Source organism: Jaculus jaculus, chromosome 9, assembly GCF_020740685.1.
Source record: "Jaculus jaculus isolate mJacJac1 chromosome 9, mJacJac1.mat.Y.cur, whole genome shotgun sequence".
NCBI classification, from domain to species: domain Eukaryota; kingdom Metazoa; phylum Chordata; class Mammalia; order Rodentia; family Dipodidae; genus Jaculus; species Jaculus jaculus.
The window spans coordinates 113366476-113384107 of NC_059110.1; the positions used below are offsets into that span (position 1 = coordinate 113366476).

The 17632-nt window shown below is 42.3% G+C and overlaps 1 pseudogene; it reads left to right on the forward strand.

The window, feature by feature from the left end:
* The first annotated feature begins 2701 nt into the window (after positions 1–2701).
* LOC105943823 overlaps positions 2702–17632 on the forward strand; it is a 34523-nt pseudogene continuing 19592 nt past the window's right edge.

Genomic DNA, 17632 nt, shown 5'->3' on the forward strand with positions numbered 1-17632 from the left:
GATTCTCTTAAGCCGCTTTCTCCTTCATGCTCAGTTTTGAGTAAGAAGTTTTAATAATTTCTGTTCATGATTCCTTCCATCTTGTCTTTCTTCTACATTGGTAATTCACTTGATAAGAGATCTACAAACTCAATAGATTTAAAAAGGTACAAGATAGTATCATTTTCTCACATATACCTAGCACAATGTTCTCCTGAAAATCCGTGGAAGTTTTTCCGCTGGCAGAGTAAAGTTAATACTCGCTGATGACCAATTCTCTACCTCCTCCTTCCCCAGCCTCTGGAGACCGGCCTTCTGTTCTTATTCTCTGACTTTGGCCTTTACAATCATCATTTGAGTCTCACTATGGAGCACTGGTCCTTCTCTCACAGTTCTTCATTCATTGTCTGCTGACCTCTTTTGAGAAATGCACATCCATTTTCACAGAATATTCAACCAGGCCACAGTCCACTCAGTATACCTTTCCTCTCTTGAAGTTCCCTTTGCACAACTTGTCTATTCTCCTGCTAATATTGCTATTGAGTCTACTAGACATCATAACCACATTTTACTGTTGGGTGTCCCCCAGGAGGAACACTAAAAGTAATTAAACTAATAGAAATTTTTTTCCTACTATTTTTAACTTTCTATTAATTAATTTGTTTTCATTAACAACTCCCATGATTGTAAACAATACCCCATGGTAACTCCCTACCTCCTTCTACTTTCCCCTTTGAAACTCCACTTTCCATCATATTCCCTCTCCAGTCTTAAAGAGTTGTAAAATGACAGGATCAAAAAGCTGCCTTATAGCTCCCAGGAAAAACCAAACCTCTCCCTGGAATTTGGGAAGAAAAAAATAGCTCTTTCTTAGCTTCCCCGGCTTACAGAGCTAGGAGGCTTCAAGCATAGGGAATCTCAGGACCCTGGCCCCAGCATGATGATATAAAATGCCAAGTCAGTATAAACGGATGGGGACGTCCTATAAGAGGTTGTAACTGTTTTACATTTACTTTATTTTTCTATGCTTCTATGGAACTACTAATAGACAATAGCCTCAAGATTTATTTTTAAATTTAAATTTAAAGGTACTCAATACTAAATTTATAGAAAAAAAAATTTTTTTGAGGTAGGGTCTTGCTCTATCCCAGGCTGACCTGTAATTCATTATGCAGTCTCAGGCTAGCCTGAAACTCAGAGCAATTCTTCTACCTCTGCCTTTCTATGGCTGGGATTAGAGGTGTGAGCCACCATGCCCAGCATGACAAAGGGATTTTTGAGCAATTTTAGACTTTGGTGAGTAGCCAACAGAAGTAATAGAAACAAAAACTATCCACACCAGCAGCATTTTACTAGTTCTAAACTCCAAACAAACTGTTTTCCTAAAGGAAATTCAACAAATAGATATTGTCAGAGTCATCCAGTGGAGGATTACACAGTCATGACAATATCTCATCTAGATAACTACAGTGGAGTCTCTCAATCTTCATATGAGCACAGAAGCAAATTCTAGTTTTGATTTGCCAAGATTCCAAGAATAATAATATGATGTCAGAGGTCAGAGATTAATCCAGGAAGACAGTAGTGAGCACCCTTTGGGAATGAGTAAGAGAATATGATTGTAGGGAATGACATTCATTTCCATTTCTTCATTATTAATGGTATCAAAATACTGACTTTGTGACATTCACCTAATTCACTCAAATGTGAAATTAATAATTTACAGCTTTTAATCTGAATAATTGACCCAAAAGACACATATATTATCCTCAAGAAAATCAGGTATATGTCCATTAATCTTGTACTTCCACTGAATAAAAATGTACCAAGCAACAGTGAAGTTCTGGAGGCAAAAGAGCAAAACAAAGAGAAGGGGATAAAAATAAAGAAAGGCAGAAAGACAGGAAAATGTCACTGACCTAAGAACATTGACTCTGTTGCTACCCACGTGACCACTGGAGTCACCTGCTCATCCTGGTTGCCTGAACGTCAGACAGCTTCATGACAGAACGCGCATCATGTTCCTCCCGGGGAGCCCTTGGTATAGGAAGCGAGGATCAGTGGTCATTCACACACCCACTGATACTTTTGACTCTAATGTACTGCTTCTGCCTCTACCCATTTGTCCCAGCTCTGCTCTGCTATGGATCCATTGTGCCAGACATCTGCATCTGAAGGGTCTTGGTCCTGTTGAGATTCTCAAGTACAGGAACTTACCCGGTGACCAATGCCTGGACCATTCTAGAATCAGGTTTTGTGGGTGCATGAGCAAGGAAATAGGCATTAATTTCATCTCTGTAAATAGGACACAACTGTGCCCCTCTTCAGAGACAATTCACATCTACAGACACAGGAAGAAAGCTTTGAAGGATAAAACACTACCCTGCCCTTCCCAGACTAAGGGATCTATCCCACAATCAGCAAAGCCAGTGGAATGAAACTTTGCTTTAAATTGAAATAGTTCAAGTAAATTACCTCCAAACAAGAAACAGACTAACACTTTCCAAAGATGCATACCATTGAGTAATGACTTCTTCCTTGATAAACACAAAGTAAACATACAACAAACACACAGAAATTGCTGTAAACACAAAGGACAAGTCCTACTGATTGGTCCAACCCTTGAGGACTGGTGTATAAAAGGCCCAGATGGAAAGAAGTCATCCATCACATTCTGGAAAACTCTCCTGTGAGCAGGAACCCACCCTCCCCATCCGACACCATGAGTGACTGCTGCTGCTCCCCTTGCTGCCAGCCCACCTGCTGCAGGACCACCTGCTGCAACACCACGTGCTGGAAGCCCTGCTGTGGGACCAGCTGCTGCTGCCCAACCTGCTGCCAGCCTTGCTGTGCCCCAAGTTGCTGCTGCACACCCTGCTGCCAGCCCTGTTGCCAACCAACTTGCTGTCAGACCACCTGCTGCAAGACCACTTGCTGTAAACCAACGTGTGGGACCTGCTGCTGCTGAACACCCTGATGCCAGCCCTGCTTCTACCAGCTCTGCTGCCATCCAACTTGCCATGAGACCACCTGCTGCCCAACCACAAGCTGGAAACCCACCTGTGTGACCATCTGCCTTAGCATGCCCTGCTGACCAAATCCCCATAGATGAACAACATCTGTATAGGTGTACTTCTGTCTCACGTGACTTGAAGCACAAAGTCGCTCCATACCTCTGCTGCAAACCTCCAGGCTATCACCAGAAAAAAAAATAATCTGATAATCTTCAGTTCATATTTAAACATGTTAATTGCTTTGAGGTCGTCCCCCGCCCCACCCCCACCCCAGTCCCTTCTCCAGGTATGGTATATTTCAGCCCATCCTCATAGATGTTGATGTGGATGTCTGGCCTCATTTCACTTTCAGAGGCAAGATCTCCATCTCTTCTACTAAGTAACTTAAGAAACCATTTTCATTACAAATTCCATAGGTAACCATGCATGGTGGTGCACGCCTTTATTCCTAGCACTCAGGAGGCAGAGTTAGGAGGATCGCTGTAAGTTTTAGGCAGACTTGGGACTACAGAGTGAATTCCACGTCAGCCTGGGCTAGAGTGAGACCCTAACTCAAGAAGTAAAATCCCACAGGCTTATGCCTTAGGCATCTTTATAACCATGTTTTCTTCTGAAGTGTACTCTGGATTTTTGCATGACACGCCCTTCTCCCTGTTCACCTATGAGTTGTTTCCCCACGTGCCGGCAATCTTAATAAATTCTTAATAAACTCTGTGCCATTATTCAACCCATATTGTTTGTCTATTATTGTATTCCGCTAAGTCACTTTATATGAAATATCCAAGCTCAGTAGATTTTGAGATGTATCACACGATGTCATCCTATCACACAGACTAGATGAGAAGTTACCCAACAGACCTCGGGAAGGCTTCGTAACATGGAGTAATGGAAGTTAATTCTCAGTTAGCTGGGACATGGCTCCACCATTAAAGGCTTTCTTACAGGCCTGGGGTTTAATTCCCTAATCACCCACATAAAGCCAGAGGGGCATTCCTCAGCAGTAGCAAGACATCCTGATGCAATGTGTGAAATGGTAACATGAATGTGTGAAAATACATAAAGAATTTTTAAGAGCCTGATAGTAATATTTGGGGCAGAGGAGATGTCTCAGTGGTTAAAGGCTCTTGTCTGCAAAGCCTGTCAGAATGGGTTCAATTCTCAAGCATACATAAGCCAGATACAAAAAAAAAAAGTCAAGCAATTGGTGTCTGTTTGTAGCAGCAAGATGCCCTGGAATGCAATGCACACACACACACACACACACACACACACACAGAGAGAGAGAGAGAGAGAGAGAGAGAGAGAGAGAGAGAGAGAGAGACAGTTTTTAAATATCTCCTAGTGATTACCAACTTCCCACTTCCTCTGACCTGAGCTTCTGGAAAACAACCTCCCACTCTTGACTTTTTGAAAACTGATGCTTACAGACCTGATCCAGAATATAAAAATGATTCTTGGACCAAGATAACATGGCCAGGCAGGCATTTTGTTGGGATAATGTACTATAATCAGATAGTAATGAATTTAGGGCCAAACAGCAGGTCAGCATGAAGTCCTTTAAGGCTAAAACCTGTTGGCCTGGCTCCATCCTTTATTATTTTCCAGGGGTCGCCAGAGTTCGGGATGTCAGTAAGGTTAACCAGGCAGGGGTCATGTCTGAAACAGAACTCTGCTTACCACAAAGTGTTGGTCCTTGGTTTGAGCGAGTGTTTACCTGGCAACAAAATTTAACATATCTGACGTATCACCACCGAGGCTGTGTGCTCAGGTGAGCTTTCAGAGAGGAAGTAAAGTTTAGATTGTCTCTGGAGAGAACTTAAAAGGAATGTATGTAGATATGGAGCCAATCTGTGCAAAGCGAGCTTCCAAAGAAATAACTTCAAGATTAAAAGGGCATATGCTACTCTGGTTGATGATTTTGTGGGAATAAACATGCATTTCTCAAGACATAGGTGTTTGGTACACTACGGGAGCTTGTGTTTGTGTAAGAGACCTGTAATTGTGTGGGTCATGCTTAGCTGAGTCTGAGGCGGTTGGAGGACATTTCTCCTTCATAGTCTAGTTTATTAGGCACATGATGCATGTTGTCTTGCCTACATGAGATGCTATTAAACACTAGAGCATGTTTTGACCTTAGAAGATTTATAGTATTGGAATATGGTATCTTTTTATTTTTTTAATATTTTATTTGTGTTTGTGTTTATTTATTTGAGAGAGAGAGACAGATAGAGAGAGAGAGAGAGAGAGAGAGGAGAGTGTGTGTGCCAGGGCCTCCAGCCACTGCAAACTAACTCCAGATGCATGTGCTACCTTGTATATCTGACTTATGTAGGTACTGGGGAATCAAACCTGGGTCCTTAGACTCTGCAGACAAGTACCGTAAATGCTAAGCCATCTCTCCTGCCCTGTATCTTTTATTTTTAGGAAAAAAAAAATACATGAGAAAAAGGTATAGACAAGGATGCAGAGAAAGTGAAATTCTGTACCCTGGTAGGAATATGAGATGATGTAGCAGGTGTAATGGAAATTTACATCATGGAAATTCTTCAAACAATTCAAAATCAAAATCCCATAAGGCCCAGCATTGTACTTCTGGATGGTTATCCAAACTAAATGAAGTCAAAGTGTTACAGAGCTATGTCCTGTGTTCATGCCAGCCTTTTTCAATAATTACCAACATGTGTGAACATCTTAAATGCCTGTCAAAGTTGAATAAAGATGTGACTGACTGATTAATGCTGTGTGATTCTATTTAAATGTGCTAGACAATAGTCAAAGTCAGACAATAAAAGGACAGAATAGTGGTCTCCAGAGGCTAGGGTAGGTGGTGGCAGTTATTATGTCTTATATTTCAGTTATGTCAGTTGATAAACGTCCCGAGAGCTGCTGGACGACATTGCACTTAGCATATGTGATGCATTGACATCACATAGTACATTAAAAAAAAAAAACAAACTTTTTTTTTGGTTTCTCAGTTTTTCAAGGTAGGGTTTCACTCTACTCCAGGCTAACCTGGAATTCACTATGTAGTCTCAGGGGCCTCGAACTCACAGCGTTCCTCCTACCTCTGCCTCCCTAGTGCCGGAATCAAAGGCGTGCGCCACCATGCCCGGCTTATTGAGGATGTAACTCTCCTATCAAGTGAACTAGAAAGTATAGAGTTCCAGAAGAGGGCTGAGGAGATAGCTAGGAGAGTAAAGAGCTTTCCTCACAAGCATGAGGACCTGAGTTCAATCTCTAGTTCTCATGCAGATCTTGTGTGTGCTGGGAGACGCTGGGAAGCAGAGCAGGGAGATCACCGTGCTCACTGGCTGGCCAGTCTAGCCTTGTCAGTGACCTCTAGGGCAATGGGAGGCGCTATCTCCACAGGGGCGGATGGTGGAGCTGTCTCTACCACATGTGCCAGGGCCCAGGGAAAATACAGAGGAAGCAGTGATGTGAATCTTGTTCTTCTGCCAGCCTGACAACCAGCTCCGAGGTGACGGCCACCGACACGGCGATCAACCAGAACCTTCCCAGCAGAAGTCCAGAGGCCACAGAGAACTCAGCTCCAATCGGACTGCCAAGGGGCCTCCCATGGCTCAGGGAATGTGCGGGAACAGCGAGAGGGGAGGAAAGACTGTAAGAGTCACAGAGTGGGTACTGGTCTTTCCCCTACGCCACAAGGACTGACTGCAGCTTACATGACCCCACACTTAATAGCATAACCCCACTGAGGAGGTCCCCCAGGGAAATGGGAGCAGGAGCAAGAGGATAAGAGTAAAACCTGTTAAAATATACATAAAATAAAATTTTTTAAAAAAATTGTTTATTTTTATTTATTTGAGAATGACAGACAGAGAGATAGGAGGCATACAGAGAAAGAGAGAGAGAGAGAATGGGTATGTCAGGACCTCCAGCCAATGCAAGCAAATTCCAGATGCATGTGCCACCTTGTGCATCTGGCTTACAGGGGTCCTGGGGAATCAAACATCAAACCAGGTCCTTAGGCTTCACAGGCAAGCACTTAACCACTAAGCCCTCTCTCCAGCCCCATAAAATAAAAATATTTTAAAAGGGGTGGATGGAATACTTTAGGATTATAGCCTCCACATGCACATGCACACACGGGCGCTCACACATGTATTAGCATGCACACACGGGCGCTCACACATGTATTAGCATGCACACACGGTTGCATGCACACCACACATATATACACCTGAAAAAGAAACAGCACAGATAATATAGAATGAATGGTGACTAATAATTTATTAAGATTTATTAGGCTGCCTGCCAGGGACATGACTGCATGTGAGCAGCGAGGAGACGGTGTCTTCCAGGAGCGCAGTGCCGAAAACACGTGCATCAGTGACGGTTGTTCAACTGCGTAAACTTAGGACATTTTCGTGAGTGTAGACTTTTAAGTGATTTGTTGGAAGATATAAAGATCTTGACTCAGAATTTAAGCCAAGGCCAGACCTCCATCAGCTGTGTCCACCACACCTGGAGCAGGGGAGAGTGCGTGATGAGCCCTGTACTCCATTGTGACAAATCATGTGAGGCGGATACTGGGAAAGTGAGGGAGACTCGTGGGGGTAGAGGTGGAAGGACGCAAAAGAAGTGACCCTAGAGGAGCGGGCACGGTCGCAATATGCGCTATACTTGAAATGAGTTGTAATTATGAGTCTGAAGACTCTATCATGAGTAAACACCCGCCAATCAGGAGATGAGGAACAAATGTTTCTGGTGATCAGCTAACGATTTTCAGCAAAGTGCGCTTGCCTAGGTGGGGAAAGTCAGGGGCGATAGGGGCTTGGAAGAGCGTGTGCGGGTCATTGCGCAGTTGGCCAGTGGCAGCAGGGTGGGCAGCGGCTGGTCACACAGGCTGGTTTACAGCAGCTGGTCCCATAGCAGGTGGTCTCACAGCAACTTGGTGGGCAGCAGGGTGGGCAGCAGCAACTTGGAAGACAGCAAGGACGGCAGCGGCAGGTAGTCACACAGGTTGGTTTACAGCAGTTGGTCTCACAGCAACTTGGCTGGCAGAAGGGAGTGCAGCAGCAGCAAATTGGGGGGCAACAGGGTTGGCAGCAGCTGGGCTGGCAGCAGGGTGTGGAGCCACAGCTGGTCGCACAGTCTGGCTGGCAGCAAGGGGAGCAGCACGGGTCAGCCACGGTGTCAGGAGGGAAGGGTGAGTCCCTGTTCTCAGGCAAGTTTTCCACAATATGATGAGTTCTTCCACTCTGAGCTTCTTATTTATTGTTTTAAAATTTATTATTATGATGATATCATTTATTTATTTATTTGAGAGCGACAGACACAGAGAGAAAGACAGATAGAGGGAGAGAGAGAGAATGGGCGCGCCAGGGCCTCCCGCCACTGCAAATGAACTCCAGACGCGTGCGCCCCCTTGTGCATCTGGCTAACGTGGGACCTGGGGAGCCGAGCCTCGAACCGGGGTCCTTAGGCTTCACAGGCAAGCGCTTAACCGCTAAGCCATCTCTCCAGCCCCACTCTGAGCTTTTTATATATCAGTCTTCCGTGGTTTGAACCAATCAGTAGGACTCTTCCTTGTTCCTTACCTCATTTTTCACATTTAATTTGTGTTTATGAAGGAAGTAGTTCTTCCCTACTATTTCAAATCTTTTGCATATTTAATCTGTGTCTTCCATGGTAACTCATAAGAACATTTTAACTACAAGGGAGGGGTCTCACCATCAGCTTATAGGCAGCTCTGACCATCCTCTGGTCATGTGATTCCCCTGCTGTCCTGAGAGCAGCAATGTAGTTTTTCTACTATTGGGTTCCTTTACATATACTAAGATTAGTAAATGTCCCTGGAGATGGGCTCGAGGGTGCTATGTTCACAGTGATGATCTGACGAGCTTGTGATTTTTCCCTATTCCCGCAAACCCTGACTCCAGAATAATCCAGGCACCTGTCTGAACCAGCAGCTTCATTTGTATGTTTTAAAGACAGTGGATATTGGGCAGTTCCCTGCATAGCAGAGTGAACTAGAGCAGACGTCTGGAAGCCCGTGTGAGGAAAAGGACATCAGCAGCTTTTTGGGTGAACGTGACCCCTGACTTCATCCCCGCTGAGGGCCTCAGTGTGAGGAGCGTACCGCGCCTTTTCCACACAGCTGCTGCAGGCCGTGGCAAGCAGGCTCAATGGGCATCTCTTCTGCTAACCAGCAGATTCAGTGACCCTAGGTGGGTGGTTTTTCCTTTTCTTTTTCCTGTGTATCCTATTGTCTCTCTGAATTTCTGTTTTGTTCTCTCCTCACTATTCCTATTCATTTCTCACTCTCCTTTGTATTTATTGATGAAATTAAGATTGGCTGATTTGATAATTCATTTATCTATGAGGATATATTTAAAACATTTGTAGGTCTGCCATGCTTTTTAAAAAGATGCAAATTGGGACTAGAGAGATGGCTTAGTGGTTAAGCGCTTGCCTGCGAAGCCTAAGGACCTCAGTTCAAGGCACATTAGCCAGATGCACAAGGAGGTACACACATCTGGAGTTCGTTTGCAGTGGTTGGAAGCCCTGGCATGCCCATTCTCTCTCTCTCTCCCCCTCTTTCTCTGTCGCTCTCAAGTAAATAAATAAAAAGTAACAAAAAAAATTTTAAGATGCAAATTATTAGCTAAATGAATAGAGAGCATATCACAAAATTTAGAGAACCATGCCATTATTAATAGAGTAAGAAGTAAAAATTCACTGAAGTCCTTCACATCATGTCCTCTCCCTAATGACTCTGCAAGGGTTACTCTCTCACCCTCTCTGCCACTTTTGGCTTCGTTACCTGTATTGGAAATAAAAATTAGAATTTACATCTTTCTGAGCATATTATCACTGTTAAATTCATCACTATAATTACCTGTGTTTTGTTCACTTTCATTGCCCTGTTATCTCCCACTGAATGAATGTGGCACAGTGAATTTGTTGATTATCATCTAGAAAAATATGGCTTGTTTATAGCTTGGGACAATTAAAATTAATGATAGTACAAATGTTTTTGTAAAGGACCTTTGTTGAATATATGTAAACATTTCTATTGTTTGTATAGCTCTGTGAAAACTTACTTATACAGTTCTCCCCTGAAATGTTGACATTTTCTCTCTTTGTAGAAGTTTTGGCCATCTCTTAATAGATTTGTTCTTTTATGTATTATTTTATGCTACTACATGTTGTAATTTAAAAGTTTGTCTTTATTGATTATGATATACAGAAGAAGGTTTGTTTTGTTACTGTACACAAATTATGAAATAATATATTTCTTTGACATTTTCATATATGCATATGGAGTACTGTGATCTTATTCTCCTACTAATAACCCCCACTATGCCTTTTTCGGACATTTCCCCAATCTCCTCCCTCCAGTGAAACCCTCTTTTATAATCATGTTATCCATTTTCTCTCATTTCCACAAATAAGAAAAAAAAAAAAAAAACCTGAGCCTGACATGGTTGCGCACGCCTTAATCCCTGCACTCAGGAGGCAGAGGTCATGAGTCCATGGCCACCCTGAGATTACATAGTGAATTCCAGGTCAGTATGAACTAGAGTGAAACCCAACCTCAAAAAAAACAAACAAAAAAAATGAGATAGTTATATCTCTGTATCTGGCTTATTTTACTTCACATCCACTTACCTACATAAAAAGTGAAATCATTTTGGTTCTTTTATGGCCAAACAATACTTCATGATTTATGTATAAACTCTATTTTATCTATTAAACCCATGAATGGGCTCGCAGGCAGATCCCGTGTCCTGGTTACTATGAAGAGTGCTGTGAGCCATGTGTGATAGGTGTTTCTCTATGGATGCTGATTTTTGATTCCTTGGGATATATTCTTAGGATAGATATAGCTGAATCAAGTAATAGTCCTAATTTTAGCCTTTTGTGGAACCTCCGATCTCTTTTCCACAGGGTCTATTTTAAATTACTTCAACAAAGCATAGGGCTTCCCTACCTATATCCTCAGCATTTCTTTTTTTTCATTAATTATTTTATTTATTTTTATTGACAACTTCCATGATTGTAAACAATATTCCATAGTAAGGCCCTCCCTCCCCCCATTTTCCCCTTTGATACTCCACTCTCCATTGTATCCTCTCTCTCTCTCAATCAGTCTCTCTTTTATTTTGATGTCATGATCTTTTCCTCCTCTTATGATGGTCTAGTGTAGGTAGCATCAGACACTGCAAGGTCATGGATTTCTTGTTTGTTTCCTTGCTGACAGCCATGGATGACTGGGATGAGATGGAATTTTCTTGCAATTTTGATTTTTGCATTTCCCTGGTGGCCAAAGATGTCAAACCTATTTTATCTATTTATTGGCCACTTGTAAAGCCTCTTTTTGAAATTTATTCAGATTATAGCATCATTTATGGATTGATTACTTTCCCTTTTGATGTTAGCTTTTGTGTTGGATGAATAGCTGGCAAAGATTCTCTCCCAGTTTGTAGATGTTCTCTTTACCCTGGTCGTGGCTTTCTAATCTGCACAGAGATATTTAACTGATGCTGTTCCATTAGTCATTTCTTGCTATTTCCTGAGATAGTGCAATGCTATTTAATTTTTTTTTTTTGGCCCATGCCAATGTATTGAAGTATTTCACAAAATGTTGTTTCAAGGTTTGAGGTCTTATATCAAGATTTTATCCTTTCTGAGTTGACTTTTGTGCAGTGTTAGAAATGGAGATCTAGTCTCTATCTTCCCGCCAGCCCTAGCTTTTAACTTTTTTTTTTTTTTTTTTTAGTTTTCTATTCTGCAAGTACAGGCAATTTGGTACCATTATTAGGCTCATCTGTGACCTACCCCCTCCCCATTTGCCCCTTCTTGATAAGGTATATGGGTCGTGCATTGTGGGGTTAGCCCACAGTTATTGGTATGATAAATGTCTCTGCATATCATGACCCAACATGTGGCTCTGACATTCTTTCCGCCCCCTCTTCCGCAAAATTTCCCTGAGCCTTGTGGGGTTCATTTTTGATCTGCTTCAGTGATGAGGTGTTGGGGGCCTCTGGGGCTCTGGCTCTCTGATTTGGTAGGAGTTGATTTTTCTCTGTGTTGGTCTCCTTCCCCCTTGTGCTGGTATCCGGTTCATGGGCTACAAGAGGGCCTGCACCTATTAAACTCTCTATAAAAAAGTAAGGGCTATCTCATTTGTCCTGGTGCTAACTTACTCTCTGTTGGAGAATCTGCTTCTCTTTTTCAGATAGATGCAGATCCTAAGGAGAGAGCCACCCCATCATACCTCAAAAGGGCCCTAACTGAAACTAAGGAAAATTGGCTTTTAACTTTTTATTGGCAATTTTCATCCATGTATATAATGTATTTTGTTCATAATACCATCTTGTTACTTTATTTTGTACCCCCTCCTCATCCCTCCTCCCACTGGAGCCCTTCTTCTTTTAAACTATTTCCTTTTCTATTTTGACAATAGGTTTTGCCCACCTCGATCATCCATGATAACATGTTTTTACTTTTTTTCATTCCATTATATCTATGATAGTCATGATAGTTCATTTAAAATCCTTGCCCAAACCTCACTGATAAACTGTTCAACAAAACAACAAGCAATTTTGCATACAAGAGCAATGCATGGGGGCTGGAGAGATGGCTTAGTGGTTAAGCACTTGCCTGTGAAGCCTAAGGACCCCGGTTCAAGGCTCGGTTCCCCAGATCCCACATTAGCCAGATGCACAAGGGGGTGCACGCATCTGGAGTTCGTTTGCAGAGGCTGGAAGCCCTGGCGTGCCCATTCTCTCTCTCTCCCTCTATCTGTCTTTCTCTCTGTGTCTGTCGCTCTCAAATAAATAAATAAAAATTAAAAAAAAAAAGAGCAATGCATGTACATTAATTATTCCATATTTATGATACACAAAAATTGAAAATTTAAATTGTAACATACATATTAGTATAAAAATAAAATATTTAAGATTATAATGCTACTACTGTTTGGCAACAGCAGGTATGTTTGCCCGTCATACAGCACTCTGAAGCTTTAGGTTTATGCTCATAGCCTAGTTCTGCTCAGTTTGGGTCAAAGAAGCTTTGTGCGGATGTCAGTGATACTGTGATGTCTCAAAACTCATCGAAGTTCTAACAAGCAGTGACAGTTGAGTGCTCAACACTAAATGAGACATCTCTCTGATGCCTTCCAAGGCTCAGGGAACACTGTGAAAGAGGGGACAGAAAGAATGTAAGAGCCATCAAATGGGGAGCAATGCTTTGGGATGATTTTTAACATTTTATTTATCTATTTTATTTATTTACTTGAGACAGAGAAGGGGGAGAGAGAGAGAGAAAGGATGGGTGTACCAGGGCCTCCAGCCACTGCAAACGAACTCAAGATGCATGCGCCACCTTGTGCATCTGGCTTATGTGGGACCTGGAGCATGGAACCTGGGTTCTTAGGTTTTGCAGGCAAGCGCCTTAACCACTCACCCTTCTTTCCAGCCCTGGAATGGTTTTTAATGGACACCCGGAGATTGCTGCATACATCACTTCACAGTGGCTGTCACTACTTGCGCTAGACCTGCACGGTATTGGGCCCATGGAGGTAGGGAGAGGGGACAAAAGAGAACAATGAAATGGGAATGTGATCAAATTATAGTATGTTCATATATAAGACATAAGTGAATGTAAAGTTTTGGTTGATTGGTTTGAGTCTCGACAGAAGCAATGTGGGAAGAAATAGTAAAGAATTGTGTAGATGGGGCAGGACGTGGGACCAGCATTTGTTCTCTTGCAGTGCCTCACATCAGTGGCCACCAACGACTCTCCCACATGGGATGCACTGAACAGCTTCTAAGAATTTGGGATAATGCGTTCAGTCTTCACCTCACATCCTGTAGTACTTTCACAGTAGGTCATGAACTCAGCAGCCATGGCGCCAGGGACAGGAGCTCTGTGTGGACCCAGCCATACAGACGCTCCTTTGCTATAGCTGCTTCTGCTAGACATGCAGGTATTTAGCAGTGTTGACTGAGGTCAAGGCCTCAGTATGAAAAACTCTTTTGGATGTGACTGCTCCCTGATTGGGTCTGAGACCCATGCTATGGGAAAGAATTCATCTCTGTTACAAAATCCTAATCCAAAACTTATGGCTGGAAGGTCATAAACTCTAGAAGTAGGGGGAGACACTATTGTTGCTGGAGAAGTTGATTTTTTTTTTTTTTTGGAAAGGTTTACCAATTTGTAATTTTTTGCCAGACTCTATCCATTATTAATTGGTGATCTTTTTTTTCCAAAACATTTTCTACCTATTATATCTTATCTCTATACCCAAGATCGCTATGTTAGCAGATTCATAGGTTGTGCTCTATAAATATGTGACAGAATTAGAAAACAAGAAAATGAATGTACATTACCTTTACAGATCTTGCTTTTTTTTTTTTTTTTTTTTTTTCAAAATAGCATCTTGCTCTAGTCCAGCAGGCCCGGAATTCACTATGTAGTCTCAGGGTGGCCTTGAACTCATGGTGATCCTCCTACCTCTACTCCCCAAGTGCTGGGATTAAAGTTGTGTGCCACCATGCCTGGAGATCTTAATTTTAAGACATTAAACCTGAAGGAAATGTTTTCTCTTAACCAGCAATGAAACAAGAACAGCAACAAAAACTATTATAACATCCATTACGTTAAAGACATAAGTTTTTTGTTCTCCACTTTATTTTTGAATGATTCTCATTTAGTGCAGACCAAATCTTGAACATGAGAAGCTTAGAAGCCAAATCTTAGTCACAGGACTCACCCTCACGCATCCTGCCCTTTTCCAATGGAGAGTTGTAAAATGGCTTCTTGCAGATACCTGCCTTTCCACAGATTCACGGTTATTCCTCTGCAGCCTTACACTTCATTCATTTGCTCTTCAAGACAAATAGTATCTATCTCTGGAGTTGGGAATCAGAATTCAGTGGCTGAATATCCACTGCAGCTTTCTGAAATCCAGTGACAGCAGTTCTTGGTGAACATTAGTTAACATACTTAAGTCCTTTTTCTAGAAAGTTTCATGTGTACGTATTTTTGCTACCATCTCCTTCATGCCATCTATTCTGCACAGTAAACGGATCACTGGAGTTAATGTGGACAAGTTCTGTGTGTTTCTTCCATCAGAATCATCCCATAAGCATGGAATTCTTGCCTTCTTCACTTTCAAGAGGGCAGTTTCTTTCCATGCTCTTTCTCAACTTAATACATGCTAATTCTTGAGAATTGTTCATACCACACTCTTCCCAGTTCAGTGACTGCCACCTGGGAGGAGAGCATATCTACTTACTGACCAAAAATGGCCTTTGAATCTAAAAATTATGTAACTTCTTTCTTTCTGTCTCTGTCGCAAGAAACTTTTCTTCCCTGGGGAGACACAAACATACATCTTCTCACCCTAGATGGGGTTCAGTTGACAGATCAAAGTACAAATGAAGGGCTGAAGAGATGACTTAGTGGTTAAAGCATTTGCTTACAAAGCCAAAGGATCTTGGTTTGATTCTCCAGGACCCACAGAAGCCAGATGCATAAGAGGACACATGCATCTGGAGTTTTTTTCAGTAGCTAGAGGCCCTGGCGCCCCCATTTTCTTCCCCTCTCTTCCTTTCTCTCTCTTATTTATTTATTTATTTATTTAACAGAGAAAGAGAGGGAGAGAGAGAGAGAAAATGGGCAAGGCAGGGCCTCCAGCTACCGCAAATGAACTCCAGATGCGTGCGCCCCCTTGTGCATCTGGCTAACCTGAGTCCTGGGGAATCCAGCCTTGGGCTTTGCAGGCAAATGCCTTAGCGGGCCCCCATTCTCTCCGCCCCCCGCCTCTTTCTCAAATAAATAAATAAATGTATTTTTTTTAAGTACAAATGCACAAATACCTGTTTTGGTGAACCAATGAGTTTATTGGGGTTACTTACGGAGCAGGGTGAAGGGCTGACTCCGGGAGCAGTGGAGGACACAAAGGCAGCTGCATCGCTGAAAAGCCCGCCCCAGCGCAGACAATTGCTCTTGGAAGCTGCGTCTCTGGAGCACAGTGCATAACCTGCAGGCAGCTCACTCAGAGTTTTGTCCCAAAGTTTCCCTTTATATAACCTGAGGCAGGGGTCTTGTAACCTTTCCCCAGACTTGTGGACTTCTTGAGTCTCCTGAACTTCCTTCCCTGCTCCAGGAGGGAATGTTGCAATTTCTAGTAAATGTTGATCTATCAAGTCTGCCCTTCAGTTCTTTGTCATTCCTAATACCCCCTGGATTGGTCTTGTGACCTTCTCAGTTTCAAGTCTCCCAGACTTCTTTTTTTTTTTTTTTTAATTTTTATTAACATTTTCCATGATTATAAAATATATCCCCTGGTAATTCCCTCCCTCCCCACCCCCACACTTTCCCATTTGAAATTCCATTCTCCATCATATTACCTCCCCATTACAATCATTGTAATTACATATATACAATATCAACCTATTAAGTATCCTCCTCCCTTCCTTTCTCCACCCTTTATGTCTCCTTTTCAACTTACTGGCCTCTGCTACTAAATATTTTTATTCTCACACAGAAGCCCAGTCATCTGTAGCTAGGATCCACATATGAGAGAGAACATGTGGCGCTTGGCTTTCTGGGCCTGGGTTACCTCACTTAGTATAATACTTTCCAGGTCCATCCATTTTTCTGCAAATTTCATAACTTCATTTTTCTTTACCGCTGAGTAGAACTCCATTGTATAAATGTACCACATCTTCATTATCCACTCATCTGTTGAGGGACATCTAGGCTGGTTCCATTTCCCAGCTATTATAAATTGAGCAGCAATAAACATGGTTGAGCATGTACTTCTAAGGAAATGAGATGAGTCCTTTGGATATATGCCTAGGAGTGCTATAGCTGGGTCATATGGTAGATCAATCTCTAGCTGTTTTAGGAACCTCCACACTGTTTTCCACAATGGCTGGACCAGATTGCATTCCCACCAGCAGTGCAGAAGGGTTCCTTTTTTTCCACATCCCCGCCAACATTTATGATCATTTGTTTTCATGATGGTGGCCAATCTGACAGGAGTGAGATGGAATCTCAATGTAGTTTTAATCTGCATTTCCCTGATGACTAGTGACGTAGAACATTTTTTTAGATGCTTATATGCCATTCGTATTTCTTCCTTTGAGAACTCCCAGACTTCTTGATCTTGACTCCCTCCTCACTTCAGGAGGGAATATTTCAATTGTGAGGAGCCGGCTGTACACCAGTCTCTTTCCTCTCTCGGTCTCTCTCTCTCTCCTCCAGACTTCATACAATCAGATAAGAAAATTTAAAAAAATAACTATCACTTACTTTTTTTCCTTTTTATTGACAGCTTCAATACTTACAGAAAATAAACCATGATAATTCCCTCTCCTCCCCCACTTTCCCCTTCACATCTATACACCCAATCATATCCCCTTCCTCTCTCCATTAGTCTCTCTTTTATTTTAATTTTGACATCTTTTCCTCCTATTATGTGGGTCTTGTGAAGATAGTGCTAAGCACTGTGAAGTCATGGATATCAAGGCCAGTTTCTGTCTTGTCTATTGTATTGTAAGCAGCCCTACCCTTCCTTGGCTCTAAAATTCTTTCTGCTTCCTCTTCTGCAATGGAACCTGAACCTTGGAAGGTGTGATAGAGATGTTTTAATGCTG